This window comes from Lolium perenne, chromosome 5, assembly GCF_019359855.2.
Source record: "Lolium perenne isolate Kyuss_39 chromosome 5, Kyuss_2.0, whole genome shotgun sequence".
Taxonomy (NCBI): domain Eukaryota; kingdom Viridiplantae; phylum Streptophyta; class Magnoliopsida; order Poales; family Poaceae; genus Lolium; species Lolium perenne.
The window spans coordinates 131,741,761-131,756,993 of record NC_067248.2 but is presented as its reverse complement, the minus strand read 5'-3'; positions in this window follow the sequence as shown (position 1 = coordinate 131,756,993).

The window sequence follows — 15,233 nt, the reverse complement described above, 5'->3', positions numbered from 1 at the left end:
TGTCTGCCGCTGTGTTCTCGTCCCTCCTGACGTACTTGACTTCGTATCCGAGGAAGCATTTGGCGATCTCGTCAACTTCGTCTCTGTAAGCCGCCATGATGAAGTTTCTGGCGTTCCAGGTTCCGACTACTTGCTGTGCCACCAGGTCGGAATCTCCACAGCAAATGATGTGCTTGATCCCAATCTCCTTAGCGATGCGCAGTCCGTGTAGTAGAGCCTCGTATTCCCCCATATTTATTGTAGCTTCGAAGTGGATCTGCAGAGCGACTGCAGTTCTTCTCCGGTAGGGGACTTCAGGGTGACTCCGGCTCCTGAGCCTTGATGTTACTTGGATCCATCGAAGTGCATAACCCATGTCTCTGGTTCCGGCTCCAGGTTTATATCCGGAGCTTCTGTCCAATCTGCGACAAAATCCGCCAATATCTGGGACTTGACCGCAGTCCTGGCTTTGAAGTTGATGTCGAAGGCGGATAATTCAATGCCCCATTTTGCTGTGCATCCTGTTGCGTCAGCGTTGTTGAGAATCGTTGACAGCGGAGCTTTGCTCACAACTGTTACTGGATGCTCCTGGAAGTAGTGTCTCAGCTTCCTACTACCTAGGAATACTCCATAGGCTAACTTTTGAAAGTGAGGGTATCGTTGTTTGGATTCCGTAAGCACTTCGCTAATGTAGTAGACTGGCCTTTGGACTCCATACTCGTGTCCTTCTTCCTATTGCTCCACCACGATGACGAGGCTGATGACTCTGTTGGTAGCTGCCAGGTAAAGGAGCATAGGCTCTGACTCTCCTGGTGCTGCTAGGATAGGTGGGGAGGTGAGTATTTCCTTCAACCCTTGAAGTGCTGCATCTGCTGCCTCGTCCTAGACAATTTTGTCTATTTTCTTCAATAGCTTGTACAGGGGTAGCGCCTTCTCGCCAAGACGGCTAACAAACCTGCTGATTGCTGCAACACAACCAGTTAGTCGTTGCACATCTTTGAGACAAGTAGCCCTTTTGATGCACATGATTGCCTTGATTTTCTCCGGGTTAACTTCAATGCCCCTGTTAGAGACAATGAAGCCAAGGAGTTTTCTGGCTGGAACGCCAAAGACGCACTTCAGCGGATTCAACATCATCTTGCACCGTCGGAGATTCTCAAAGGTTTCTGTGAGGTCGCTGATCAAGTCGGATCCTTTCCGGGTCATGACCGCGATGTCGTCGACGTAGGCGTGCATGTTCCGGCCGATTTGGTCCTTCAGGCACCTCTGCGTCGTACGTTGGTAGGTGGCACCTGCGTTTTTCAAGCCAAAGGGCATAGTAACATAGCAGTAAGTGCCAAATGGGGTGATGAACGAGGTCGCTTTTTGGTCGGACTCTTTCATCCGGATCTGGTGATACCCGGAATATGCGTCAAGAAAACACAGAAGTTCCGCCCCTGCCGTCGAATCAATGACTGGTCAATGCACGGCAGGGGAAACGGATCCTTCGGACAATGCTTATTCAAGCCGGAGTAATCGATGCACATTCTTAGTATTTAAGAATTCTTTTTGGGTACAAGGACGGGATTTGCGACCCAATCAGTGTGGATAACTTCTATTACAAAACCTGCCTCTAGTAACTTTGCTAATTCCATTCCTATGGCGCGGAGCTTCTTATCTCCAAAGCGTCGCATAGCTTGCTTTCCCCGGTTTAGCCCCCGGATTTATGTTGAGGTAGTGCTCGGCGAGTTCCCTTGGTACTCCGGACATTTCAGAAGGCTGCCATGCGAAGATATCCATGTTAGCACGGAGGAACTCGACGAGCGCGTCTTCCTATTTGGGGTCCATGTTGGCTCTGACCGAGACCTGCTTGGTAGTGTCTCCTTCCTTGAAGTTGACTTTCTTGGTCTCTATCGCGGCCTTGAAGGAATTTTTCTGTTCGGATATCTGTTTCTTGGTGGTCTGCATCTCAGTCGGATCCACCGCGGCTCTGTAGCCTTTCAGCTCCTCTCCAGATATCACAGACTCTGCGAAGGCGGCTTCGCTCAACTCGCACTCATGAGCCTTTTTGTAGTCTCCGGATACGGTAATCATACCATTGGGACACGGAATCTTGAGCTTGTTGTAGATGTAGCACGCACTTGCGTGGAACTTGTGGTAGGTGGGCCTACCGAAGATGACGTGGTAGGAGCTCTTGAAGGGCTCGACCTCGAACGTGATCCTCTCTTCGCGGAAATTATGAACGTCGCCGAAGGCCACGGGAAGTGTGATGCTGCCGAGGGAATTAGCCTTTTTACCCGGAACCACGCCATGAAACTCAGTGTTGCTGTGTTTGAGCTGTTAGTTGGTAAGGTTCATCTGTTCCAGAGTCTCCAGGTACATGATGTTCAAGCTGGCTCCGCTAGAGGCACTTGGAGACGTCATAGCCGTCTATGCGGGAACTTACAACCAATGCGTAGCACTCTTTTGGCACAATGGTAGGGTGATCCTGCCTATCAAATGTGCACGGGACTTCCGACCACCTGACATACTGCGGCACAGCCGGAACTGTGGCGTTCAGGATCCGGAAACCTGACTTGGTGGCGCGGACTGTTGGAGTTCCGAGGAAGGTGTGGTAAGCACCTACACTCTTTTTCTCGAAAGGGTTGGATTTGGCTGCGGATCCTACTTTGGGATTCGGCGAAGTATCATCCTCGTCCATCGCCTCGGAACTGTCCTCCTCTTTGTCCTTGTTCTTGCCCTTGCCTCCTTTGCCGCGTGGGCGGTGCTTCCGGGCTCGCTTGTATCCTGTTTCCGGGTCATTTTTCAGATCATTGACCCACTTGCAGTTACGGTTAGTGTGAGTGGACTTCCCCGTAGCCGGATCCAGATGGGCCAGGCAGGGCATGTCTCTGTACTCTTCGTAGGTTTGCGGGGCGCGGGATCCGGCAGCGGTGACTTCATCGCCACGCTGCTGGCCCCTGCCGGCTCCGCCTCCGCGGCCGCGTCCTCTTCCGCCTCCTTGACCTCCGCGTTGGAACGCTATGGAGACCATCTCGGATCCGCCACTCTTCTGGTCATCAGGGGGATTTTTCCGCTTGTTGCCACTGCTGTTACCGTTATCACGGTTCTTCTTCTGCATATGCAGGGGAATTGTTGTAGCTGCTAGATCTCCGCCTGCGTCGTCGTTGGCGGCAGTATGATCACTGGCAATGGAGATCATGTCATCCAAAGTCAGTTTGTTTGCGTTAGCCAAGCAAGTAAGCTTGTGTCGCAGCAATCCTCCCCTTTGCAATCCACCTATGAAGGCGTGCATGGCCGTGGTGTGATCAACATTTTCACACTCGTTCCTGCATGCCAACCATCGTGTGAGGAAGTGTCTTGAAGTTTCTCCCTCCTTCTGGATACATGCTTGCAAGTCGCTTGTTGTGGGAGGCCTTTTGTAGGTGCCCCTGAAGTGTTTCTCGAAGGCCATCTTCAGGTCAAACCAGCAAAAGATGGAGTTCTTCTCGAGGTCGCTGAGCCAGATCCGGGCTGGACCTACAAGGTACAGCTGAAGCATGCGGCAGGCGATGTTAGGGGTTCCTCCGGCAAAGGTTACTGCATTGTAGTAATCTTCGATCCAGGTATCCGGCCTTTCCGTGCGATCATAATGCTTCAGGTTTCCGGGTAGCTTGAGGTTCATCCTTGGCTTTGGTTCCTCTTGAATCATCCTGCCAAACACTTCGGGCCGATGTAGTCAGTTCTGTATTCGTTGAGGCGTTCCCACGCATCACGCGAGCCGTGGCGGGGGGATTTTGAGCGTGAGCGAGATCTTCGGCCGCCGCCTCCGCCTCCACCTCCGCCTCCACCGCTAGGTGGTGGTGAGGGAGACCTGCGAGGGGGTCGATCCGACCTTTTGCTTCCGCCTTCTGATTCTCCTCGCCCTTTGCGATGCTGGCTCCGGCTTCGATGGCTGCCTTCACCTTGATGCTGGCTGCCATGGCCGTTCCGGCTTCTGCGAGGCTCCGGGTCGCGTTCTTCGTTCCGACTCCTCCTGGGCTCCGGCTCGCGATCATTGATCTGGCTCCGGCGAGGTTCCGGCGTTCGCTCCCTGTTCCTGTTCCTTGAGGGAAGCACGTTGTCGCGGATAGTGATTCCGCCATGCCCATGGGGTCTGGCGTTTCCGGCTGGACTACGGCGACGAGGAGGTGGAGGACGCGGATATCTGTTAGGCGGAGGTGAAGGGTTGCGGTATTTGTCCTTACCAGCGTACATTGCATCCTTTCCCTTTCTCGGATCTGACGGAGGCGTCTTTGATGGTACGCGGATTGGATTTGGATGTTTTCTGATTTTCCTTCTGCGTTCCGAGGATCCGGTTCGCGATTCATTGTCACGATGGCGATTGTCGTAGGCGTCCTTCTGCGCGGTAGAGATGCAATGCTCCGGGTTGGATTCCAACTTGCACGAAGTATCTGCCTTGCTCTGCTGCTTCATTGCTGAAGCAACGAGCATACAAACGTAGTTGATGTCGATCTCCTCATCCTTTTTCTTCAAGATCTCCGCAGCCTTCTTCAGATTGTCCTTCGAAGTGGCGTACGACTCCTGCTCAGTCGGAGTTGCGAAGGTGATCTTGCGGGGAGCTATAGTTTCTCGCCGGATCTTATCGATCTCCTGTTGAGCCTCAGTGATCTTGTCCTCCCAATGCTTCCGGAGTTGCTTGACTTTCACAAGTGATTCGTCCACCTCCTGCTCGCGCTTGAGAAAGTTGTCCACGAAATTCGCGGCCTCCTTCCTCTCGTCAATCATTGCGGCTGTGGTTTGAGCGAATTTTTGGGTTGTGGCCATCATCTCTATCCTCTTAGCTTCTAGCGCTTCTGCGTCTTCGGGATTGATGGGTTTGTTGAGAATATCCGAGTGTGCGATAACCTCCATGCCTGCTTGCTCAACCAGCTCCTCTGGGGACAAGACTTCCTTACGCGGTTGTTCCCGCGATAGCGGAGATCCTGCGTGGGATGGCTGTGGGTCGGAGTGGGTGTTTTCATCCTCTGATTCGCGTTGATCCAGCGCCGCTAGGGTTGCGAGAACCTGTTTAGGCTGGGCGGATTCAACTTCAGGCTGATCACCGTATCCGTATTCCTTCACCTTGCGATCGAACTCTTCAGTATCCATGGAGGGGGTTGATACGTCTCCAACGTATCGATAATTTCTTATGTTCCATGCTACTTTATTGATGATACCTACATGTTTTATGCATACTTTATGTCATATTTATGCATTTTCCGGCACTAACCTATTAACGAGATGCCGAAGAGCCAGTTGCTGTTTTCTGCTGTTTTTGGTTTCAGAAATCCTAGTAAGGAAATATTCTCGGAATTGGACGAAATCAACGCCCAGGATCTTATTTTTCCACGAAGCTTCCAGAACACCGAGGGAGATACGAAGTGGGGCGACGAGGCGACGCCACACTATGGCGGCGCGGCCCAGCCCCTGGCCGCGCGGCCCTGTGGTGTGGGTCCCTCGCGTCGCCCCTAAACCTACCTCTTCCGCCTACTTAAGCCTTCGTCTATAATAACTCCAGTACCGAGAGCCACGATACGGAAAACCTTCCAAAGACGCGGAGATCGCCTCCGGCACCCTGCCGGAGAGGGGAATCATCTCCCGGAGGACTCTTCACCGCCATGGTCGCCTCCGGAGTGATGAGTGAGTAGTTCACCCCTGGACTATGGGTCCATAGCAGTAGCTAGATGGTCGTCTTCTCCTAATTGTGCTATCATTGTTGGATCTTGTGAGCTGCCTAACATGATCAAGATCATCTATCTGCAATGCTACATGTTGTGTTTGTTGGGATCTGATGAATATGGAATACTATGCTATGTTGATTATCAATCTATTATGTGTTGTTTATGATCTTGCATGCTCTCCGTTACTAGTAGAGGCTCTGGCCAAGTTTTTGCTTGTAACTCCAAGAGGGAGTATTTATGCTCGATAGTGGGTTCATGTCTCCATTAAATCTGGGGGAGTGACAGAAACCTCTAAGGTTGTGGATGTGCTGTTGCCACTAGGGATAAAACATCAATGCTATGTCTAAGGATGTATGTGTTGATTACATTACGCACCATACTTAATGCAATTGTCTGTTGTTTGCAACTTAATACTGGAGGGGGTTCGGACGATAACCTGAAGGTGGACTTTTTAGGCATAGATGCATGCTGGATAGCGGTCTGTGTACTTTTTCGTAATGCCCAATTAAATCTCACAATACTCATCATAAAATGTATGTGCATGGTCATGCCCTCTTTATTTGTCAATTGCCCAACTGTAATTTGTTCACCCAACATGCTTATTCTTATCGGAGAGACACCTCTAGTGAACTGTGGACCCCGGTCCATTCTTTTAATTGAATACAATCTACTGCAATACTCGTTCTACTGTTCTCTGCAAACAATCATCATCCACACTATACATCTAATCCTTTGTTACAGCAAGCCGGTGAGATTGACAACCTCACTGTTACGTGTAACATCCCAAAAATTCAAAACAAAATAAATGAATTTCCCTAGTTCCAAATTTTGGAACCAACAAAAACTTTTATTAAATAGAGTGGGATACATAGTGATCTTGCTTAATTCTTGTGTCATTGCCATGATTGCTTGTTAAAGTATTTTGAAATGATATTAAACCCTAAACCTCACCCCTCTTTTCACCATCCTAATTAAAATAAAATAAAAGGAAATTAAATAAGAAAAAGGCATATGTGCCTATGGCTATATTCATAAAACCTTACCCTAATCTTTTCTACTTTGCTTAGAGGTTTGGAAAACCTTCATACACCTTACCTAAGGCTTATCAAACCAAATCCAAGTTGTTTCCAAAGAAAATAAAAAGAAACTAAAAATGCCATAGAGGCATATGAGAGTAAAATAGCAAATATGTGAATTTAAGAATCTTGACCCTAATACATGTGGTGAATGGTGGGATCACTCCTATATACCATTTCAACACTCAACAACACCAATTGGGTCAAGCCAAGTCAAATTAAAACTCAAATGCAACATATGCATAGAGGCATATGTGACACATAGCCATAATACCCAATTCTTGCCCTAAGCCTTTAAACCTTGACCACTTGATGTAAAACCATCTCTCAACCTAATATAATACTAAATTGACCCTAACCCATGCCCAAGTGAAGCAAGATGAACAATTTACAAGTTTAATGAAATATGACACATCACCTCTTATGTGTTATGGCCATTTTTGCAAATCTTTGAGCAAGACCATTTGAATTGGTTTCAATGGTTTGAACATGTTTATAAACCAATAAGAATCACATTAGAGTCAACAAAAGTCAAATCAAATGGAGAGAATTCAAATGGTGAGATAATCCCAATTTCACTCACATACACATAAGACCAATTTTGCAAATCTTCACCAAAGGCCACCATTGCATGATCTATTGTTTGTAAAACTCTTATATATGATAAACAAACACAATTGCATCAAAGAAACCAAAATCAAATCAAAGCAAATCTCAAAATCAACATACATGTGATAATGGTCATATTGCCATTTTATAAAATGTTCACTACTTTACCCCCCTGGCTTTGACTTTTCTCCAACCAAACTTGGTCAACCAAAGCCATGTCATCCAAGACCAGGTCAAGGTGAGTAACTTTCATGTTGACCACCATGGCTAGAGTTGACTAGGTTGACCATTATGAATGTGACAAATAGTGTATGTGAAGCAAAGTGAAGATCAACCTCAAATTTGAAACTTTGCAAATCCACTCCAAATTGAATACCACCACCACCAATCTTTCACATTAAATATATAATTGAGACTCACCAAAAAGAATTGCAAAATTCCACAAAAACCTTCATGCGGCCATTTCATCGAGCACTTGGCAGGCATCATTTCACTTTATGCATACATGCTTATACCCACTGGATTTTTGCCTAAACCTTGCATGATCAGATGTGATCATCACCCCTGCACCCCCTCTGTACCAAGCCAAGCCCTTTGGCACTGAGTAAAGTGAGGCCATGATCATATGTTGACCCTGCCGTGCACCATGCCGACCCTCTTGCCACTCATCCTCTCCATCTCCCTCTGAGCCCTTTCTCCTTGTCAACTAGCTTCCCTACACTCCCTCAAGTATGCTGGTACCTGCCCTAGTCACAGACATGCACGGCATTGGCCACCCGAAGCGTGCCCAGACACGCCAGAAACCTGCCAGGCACGCGGTGAGCGCGCCCTGGCATGGCACTGGGCGTCGCAGTACACGTCCTCGCCCCGACAGCCTCGTCCTCCCCTGCAAGGTCTAGAACTGCGTCGAGCACCGACTCACCACCCTCTGCAGGCTAGACAACGTCGCTAGCCCGCAGCCGCCTTGTCACCGTCGCCATCATCAAGAACCTGCCGCGCCCGTACTGCAAGCGCTCGACGACGCCAGCACGCCCTCGTCCTCCCCTTGCTGCCCCCTTCACGCGCGTCGTCCTCGCCATGATCTCGCCTACACAACGCGCCCCCTAGTTTGCCCCTTCACCCCTCCAAACGACGGCGCCATGGACGACCTCCCACGGGCACCCGCAACACCTCGACCCCCTATAAAAGGACGCACTCCCTGGACGATTTTGTCACGCCATTCGCTTCCCCTCTTCCTTCTGATCATCCTCGACCCCTTGCTCGTCCACATTGCTCCCTAGCTAGCCCCAATTTCATCGCCGACCGCCGCCACAGTAGCTTCTCACCGTCGGTGATTCCGTCTACCTCAAGCCCTCCCCCGACTACCGCTGACCTCGCCGTCGACTCCTCGTTCACCTGCGACCCTCGCCGCCCCTCGCCGGAGCTCCGTCACGCCGCCGACCCCCTACCTCGCCGGCGCAGCAAGCCCTCTCTCCCGACGGTGACGACGAAGCCCCACCGCACGATCCTCTTCTAATCCAACGACGCACGTTGCCAGGTACCGTTTCGGTTTTAAATAGACACTTACACCTGGACCCCACCTGTCAGCTGGCCCGCGGCGGTGAAACGTTACTGGGCTGGCCCCTTCGCAGTTTAAACATTCGGCCCGTTAGTTTTCCCGCCTCGGCCCAAATCTGGAATTCAAATTAAATCGTTTCAATTGTTTTTGCTCACAGATGCTTTGCTAGAATTCAAATAGTTTTAAATCTACAAAACCAAATCTGGTGATTCAAAATGCTATAGAAAGCTTATGAAATTTTCTAACTAATCCCACTGGTTTCAACCCCATATGTTGTGTAGTTTTTGAATAGCAAAAATAACAAAACAGATACTTTTCTGTATTCAAATAAATCTTAAAAATCAACCATTGTGAATTTTGAAGTGAATCCAATTGCAATAATTCACATTTAACAAACCCTAATTTACTATGTAAAAATATGATATGGGTTCTGTACATGATCATGGGCTAGAAGCAAAATATTGGCTATGTAGTCAATACTAGCCCATTTAAACTATATCCAAATTTTAGAATTTAAATCTATGAGGTGTAGCACCTCATTTAAATCCTTTCTCAAGTGATATGAAGTAATGTGTTGACCTTTATTTACTTAGGCTCATACTTGCTCACTTGTAGAAATTAAATCATAATAGTTTTTAAATTGCAAAGGTTATTTAAAACACATGAGATGATGAATCTCATTTAAATCACTTTTCTCAAATACTAAGTGTGAAGTGTTGACCTTGGTCAACATGGTAGCACCCCTGGTTATTTGAGAAGATTAAATCTTAAGAAGATTCAATGAGAGGAAATTATTTCTCCAAACCAAAGAGAAACCCTAATTTCAACTTTCAATGAGAGGAAATTATTTTCCTAATGTTAAATAAAGAAACCCTAGCATAATTTGAGAATAAATGTTAAGTAGTGATGCTAGATCCTTTGTGTGAGCCAATAAGGCTAATTAAGACTACTTAAGTGTTGTTTGGTGATTGTATCCTCGTATTCGTTTATAGACGCTAGTACCGGAGACTATCAAGAGGAAGAGGTTTTCTACCAAGAGGAAGAGCAAGAGAACTTTGATCACATCACCAACCAAGGCAAGCTATTACCAATGCAAGCTAGACTAATGCAAACTATTTTGGTTGCAAGTTTATATTCTTGCCAAGTGCAAAGCTCTACAAGAGCAAGGCACCATTACATTTTACTTTATGAACCTATCCCAAGTTTTTACTTTACAAGCTTTACTTGATTTTAATTATCAAAGTTACTTTTTGAATTATGATTCACTTGGTTGAATTATAGAGTAGTACAAGAGAATCACACTTAGCCTAGCAAGCTCAAAGATACTTAGCACCCCTCATAACTAGTGGCTAGTGCTCAATATTAAAAGTGACTACTCTAGTTGGGAACTTGTGAATTGAAATGACTTTGAAAACCTTGGAATGATGAGTCATTCTATTGAGAGATTTTGAAGGTGAATATAACTGGTGAATGACTTGGTGAATTTTACAAAAACTGATGGTTGGGTTCGGATGCGATACCATTCCAATTTTACAAGTACCCCCACAATACCTGAATCTGGGTAAGGCTTAGCTGGAAACTTATGTATTTTAGTATGGGTTCCCTCTAACAAGCGTCATCGGGGTTATGCCGAGGCTGCCTCTACAAAAGGAATGATGTGAAATGACGTGAAATGAGGTGAATGTCCGGCCCAAGCCCCGTGCGGTTCCTGTGCTGACCGCGTGTCTTCACTGGGAGGCCAAGCTCATGGGGAGAGGTGCCTATACTAGAGTATGTAAATGAAAGGTTAGGATTGGTAGTTCGCGTACTACGTACGATAAATCAGGGCCAGTTACCCCTGACGAACTATTGCAATTGTTGTGGCACAAGTGTACAACCTCTGCAGAGTTAAACCTATTCGAATAGCCGCGTCCTCGGTTATGGACAGTTGGAAAGGCCATACTGTTCCGTCATCAGAATTTTTCTAAAAATATGAATGGTGACTTGTGACTTGAATTGAAAAGTGACTTTGACTTTGAATCACAACTGAGTTGTGGGAATGACACTAATGTTCCCACTTGAGTTAGTTAAATGAAGAGGCTTTGATTAGTAAAGTGTTTATGAAATAAAACTGGCTTTATGCAAATGAAACTAGAGCTTAGAACCCCCTTACTATAGTTGATAGTATTTACATTAGTATTAGTTTGCGAGTACTTTAAAGTACTCATGGCTGTGTCCCTGGCTATTCAAATGGCCAGACTATGAAGACGAGTACCGTAACCCTAAGAAGGACAGCAGGACGTCTACGACAACTAGGACCACTCCTGACGTCAACAGTTGCCTGTGGAATAGATGGACTACTACTACGCTACTTTCGCTTCCGCTATGTGTTATGTAATGAATAAATAGAACTTCTATTATTGTAATGAGACTGGATCATGTGATCCTTTATTTGTAAGACGATTATGGTATGTAATGGATGATGTGTTGTGATATCAATCTATTATGTCTCGCAAAAACAATATTCCTGGGATTGCGATGAATGGCATAATAGGCATCTGGACTTAAAAATCCGGGTGTTGACAAGTTGGTATCAGAGCCATTGTTGACCTTAGGAGACCCTAGTTAGAATGGACGTCTGAAAAATTTAGTTTCAAAACAAATGAAGTGACTATTTAAGAAAACTTATTCTCCCTCTTATCCTTGAGATCTTCTTCAAAATAAGAAAGTTATGCTCTATTCTTCTTATACTACTACATAAAATTTTGACACACTTCTCTAACTTACTCATCATAATTCTTCACAGATGGAGTACACCTGCAAGTCTTATCAGCTTGGCCACGGAGGAAACCTCATGTTCGAGAAGGATTTGAAACGACTGGTTGATTATTTAGGACGCCCGTATCCCGAGTTCTTCGGAATACCCCTCAACAATCCATCCGGAGGACCACCTCGGTGGGAAGTTACTGCAGATCTGAGAGGAAAGCTTGGAACCCCAATATGGGAAACCATCTGGTTTTCTGTAACGGGAAGCACTTGGAAGGAAGGACTAGTCAGAGCAATGCAAGAAGCAATTGCCCGTCTGTGCGGACAGAATGTGAACAAGCTCAAGAATACCCGCTTCATTTACTACCCAAGACATGATCCCGTAGGAAGACCAATAACCATGCCCCCGCACCCGGAGATGAAACACTATGTAGCACACCTCGACTTCATGCTGTACAAGACCCGCAAGGAGTTGGACAACACCCTCGCCTTTCGCCAAGCACATTACCCGTGAAGATGAAGAATCCCCCCCTGAAGAGTAGTTTCATTTAAAGCACTTTCGTATGTGTGAGTTGTATCAGGATCCCCTTGTATCGTAGAGCGATGAATGGTTCTTCAAACCAACGGTGTGTTAGCTTTGTAATATGTGATGCTTGGTATGAATGAAAAAGTGTTGTTGGTTTTTACCCCCGCAACACTACTCAAGTTTTCAATATTATGAACTTTTTAAACTTAACAAAACAAACCATAGAAATTTCCCTCTTATCTTATCATCCACTCTGATGTTCAGATGGCCCCTCCCAATCGCACCAACGACACGATGATGCAACTGCTGCAAACCCTGCTTGCCGACCGAGAAGTCGAAAGAGCTGAACGCCAAGCCAACATTACTGCACTGCAACAGATAGCTCAGAACAATCAAGGCCACGGAAACCACGATCACCCTGGATCGAAGCTGAAGAACTTTCAGCACACCAACCCTCCGGTATTCAACAAGACTGAAGAGCCCCTCGATGCTGATGACTGGCTCCAGACCATGGAGAACAACCTCGAAGTTGCGGGAGTTGAAGCCGCAGAAAAAGTACTATTTGCCACCCACTACCTGTCAGGACCTGCCAGAGCCTGGTGGACAAGTGCCCGTGCAATGAATGCGGGATAGATGATGACATGGGAAGACTTCAAACTGAAGTTTAGCAAATACCATGTGCCCCAAGGACTGATCAAGAAGATGAGAGACGAGTTCCGTGAACTCAAGCAAGGAAGGATGTCCGTGGTGGAATACCGCGACAGGTTTCTCACTCTGTCAAGGTACGCCCCGGATGAGACCGACACCAATGAGAAGAGAAAGGAAAGATTTCTGAACGGACTACACGATAAGATGCAGACTGTGTTAGTGAACATTCCGTTCGCTGACTTAGAAGCCCTCGTGGACTCAGCCATACAGATGGAAGGAAAGCTGCATCAGGCCAATGAGAACCGCAAGCGCAGAATGATGAACCAGAATGGACCCCACCATACCCAGAAGTACCGCAACAACTCCTCTGGAGGATTCAACCCAAGATACAACAAGCCCCCTGCCCAGAATTATCGCCCCAACAACCACAACAACAACGGAGGACCCCCGAAGCCCGGAGGCAACAACAACAACAACAACAACAACCACAACAACAACAACAACCACCCCAACAACAGCAACAACAATGGAAACAACAACAACACCAATACTGCCCCAAGGACTGGAAGCAATGCTACCCCCGTCATTCCCAAAGACAAGTCCACCGTCAACTGCTACGAATGTGGAGTTGTGGGTCACTTCTCCAATGAGTGCCCCAAGAAGCTTGCCAGGATTGCCGCCAATACCGCTGCACCTGCTCAGCAACAGCGTCGCTTCGCAGGTAGAAGGAACCAAAACAACAACAACGGCCGTCTCTACCACATGACTGCCACTGAAGCTCAGGAAGCACCCCAGACCACGCCAAGTATGTCCTCCTGTTAATAAAATGCTCAATCTCTCTTAGGAACCTAACTTTTCTTAAAATCTCGGGACGAGATTTGTTTAAGGGGGAAGGGTTTGTAACATCCCAAAAATTCAAAACAAAATAAATGAATTTCCCTAGTTCCAAATTTTGGAACCAACAAAAACTTTTATTAAATAGAGTGGGATACATAGTGATCTTGCTTAATTCTTGTGTCATTGCCATGATTGCTTGTTAAAGTATTTTGAAATGATATTAAACCCTAAACCTCACCCCTCTTTTCACCATCCTAATTAAAATAAAATAAAAGGAAATTAAATAAGAAAAAGGCATATGTGCCTATGGCTATATTCATAAAACCTTACCCTAATCTTTTCTACTTTGCTTAGAGGTTTGGAAAACCTTCATACACCTTACCTAAGGCTTATCAAACCAAATCCAAGTTGTTTCCAAAGAAAATAAAAAGAAACTAAAAATGCCATAGAGGCATATGAGAGTAAAATAGCAAATATGTGAATTTAAGAATCTTGACCCTAATACATGTGGTGAATGGTGGGATCACTCCTATATACCATTTCAACACTCAAAAACACCAATTGGGTCAAGCCAAGTCAAATTAAAACTCAAATGCAACATATGCATAGAGGCATATGTGACACATAGCCATAATACCCAATTCTTGCCCTAAGCCTTTAAACCTTGACCACTTGATGTAAAACTATCTCTCAACCTAATATAATACTAAATTGACCCTAACCCATGCCCAAGTGAAGCAAGATGAACAATTTACAAGTTTAATGAAATATGACACATCACCTCTTATGTGTTATGGCCATTTTTGCAAATCTTTGAGCAAGACCATTTGAATTGGTTTCAATGGTTTGAACATGTTTCTAAACCAATAAGAATCACATTAGAGTCAACAAAAGTCAAATCAAATGGAGAGAATTCAAATGGTGAGATAATCCCAATTTCACTCACATACACATAAGACCAATTTTGCAAATCTTCACCAAAGGCCACCATTGCATGATCTATTGTTTGTAAACTCTTATATATGATAAACAAACACAATTGCATCAAAGAAACCAAAATCAAATCAAAGCAAATCTCAAAATCAACATACATGTGATAATGGTCATATTGCCATTTTATAAAATGTTCACTACTTTACCCCCCTGGCTTTGACTTTTCTCCAACCAAACTTGGTCAACCAAAGCCATGTCATCCAAGACCAGGTCAAGGTGAGTAACTTTCATGTTGACCACCATGGCTAGAGTTGACTAGGTTGACCATTATGAATGTGACAAATAGTGTATGTGAAGCAAAGTGAAGATCAACCTCAAATTTGAAACTTTGCAAATCCACTCCAAATTGAATACCACCACCACCAATCTTTCACATTAAATATATAATTGAGACTCACCAAAAAGAATTGCAAAATTCCACAAAAACCTTCATGCGGCCATTTCATCGAGCACTTGGCAGGCATCATTTCACTTTATGCATACATGCTTATACCCACTGGATTTTTGCCTAAACCTTGCATGATCAGATGTGATCATCACCCCTGCACCCCCTCTGTACCAAGCCAAGCCCTTTGGCACTG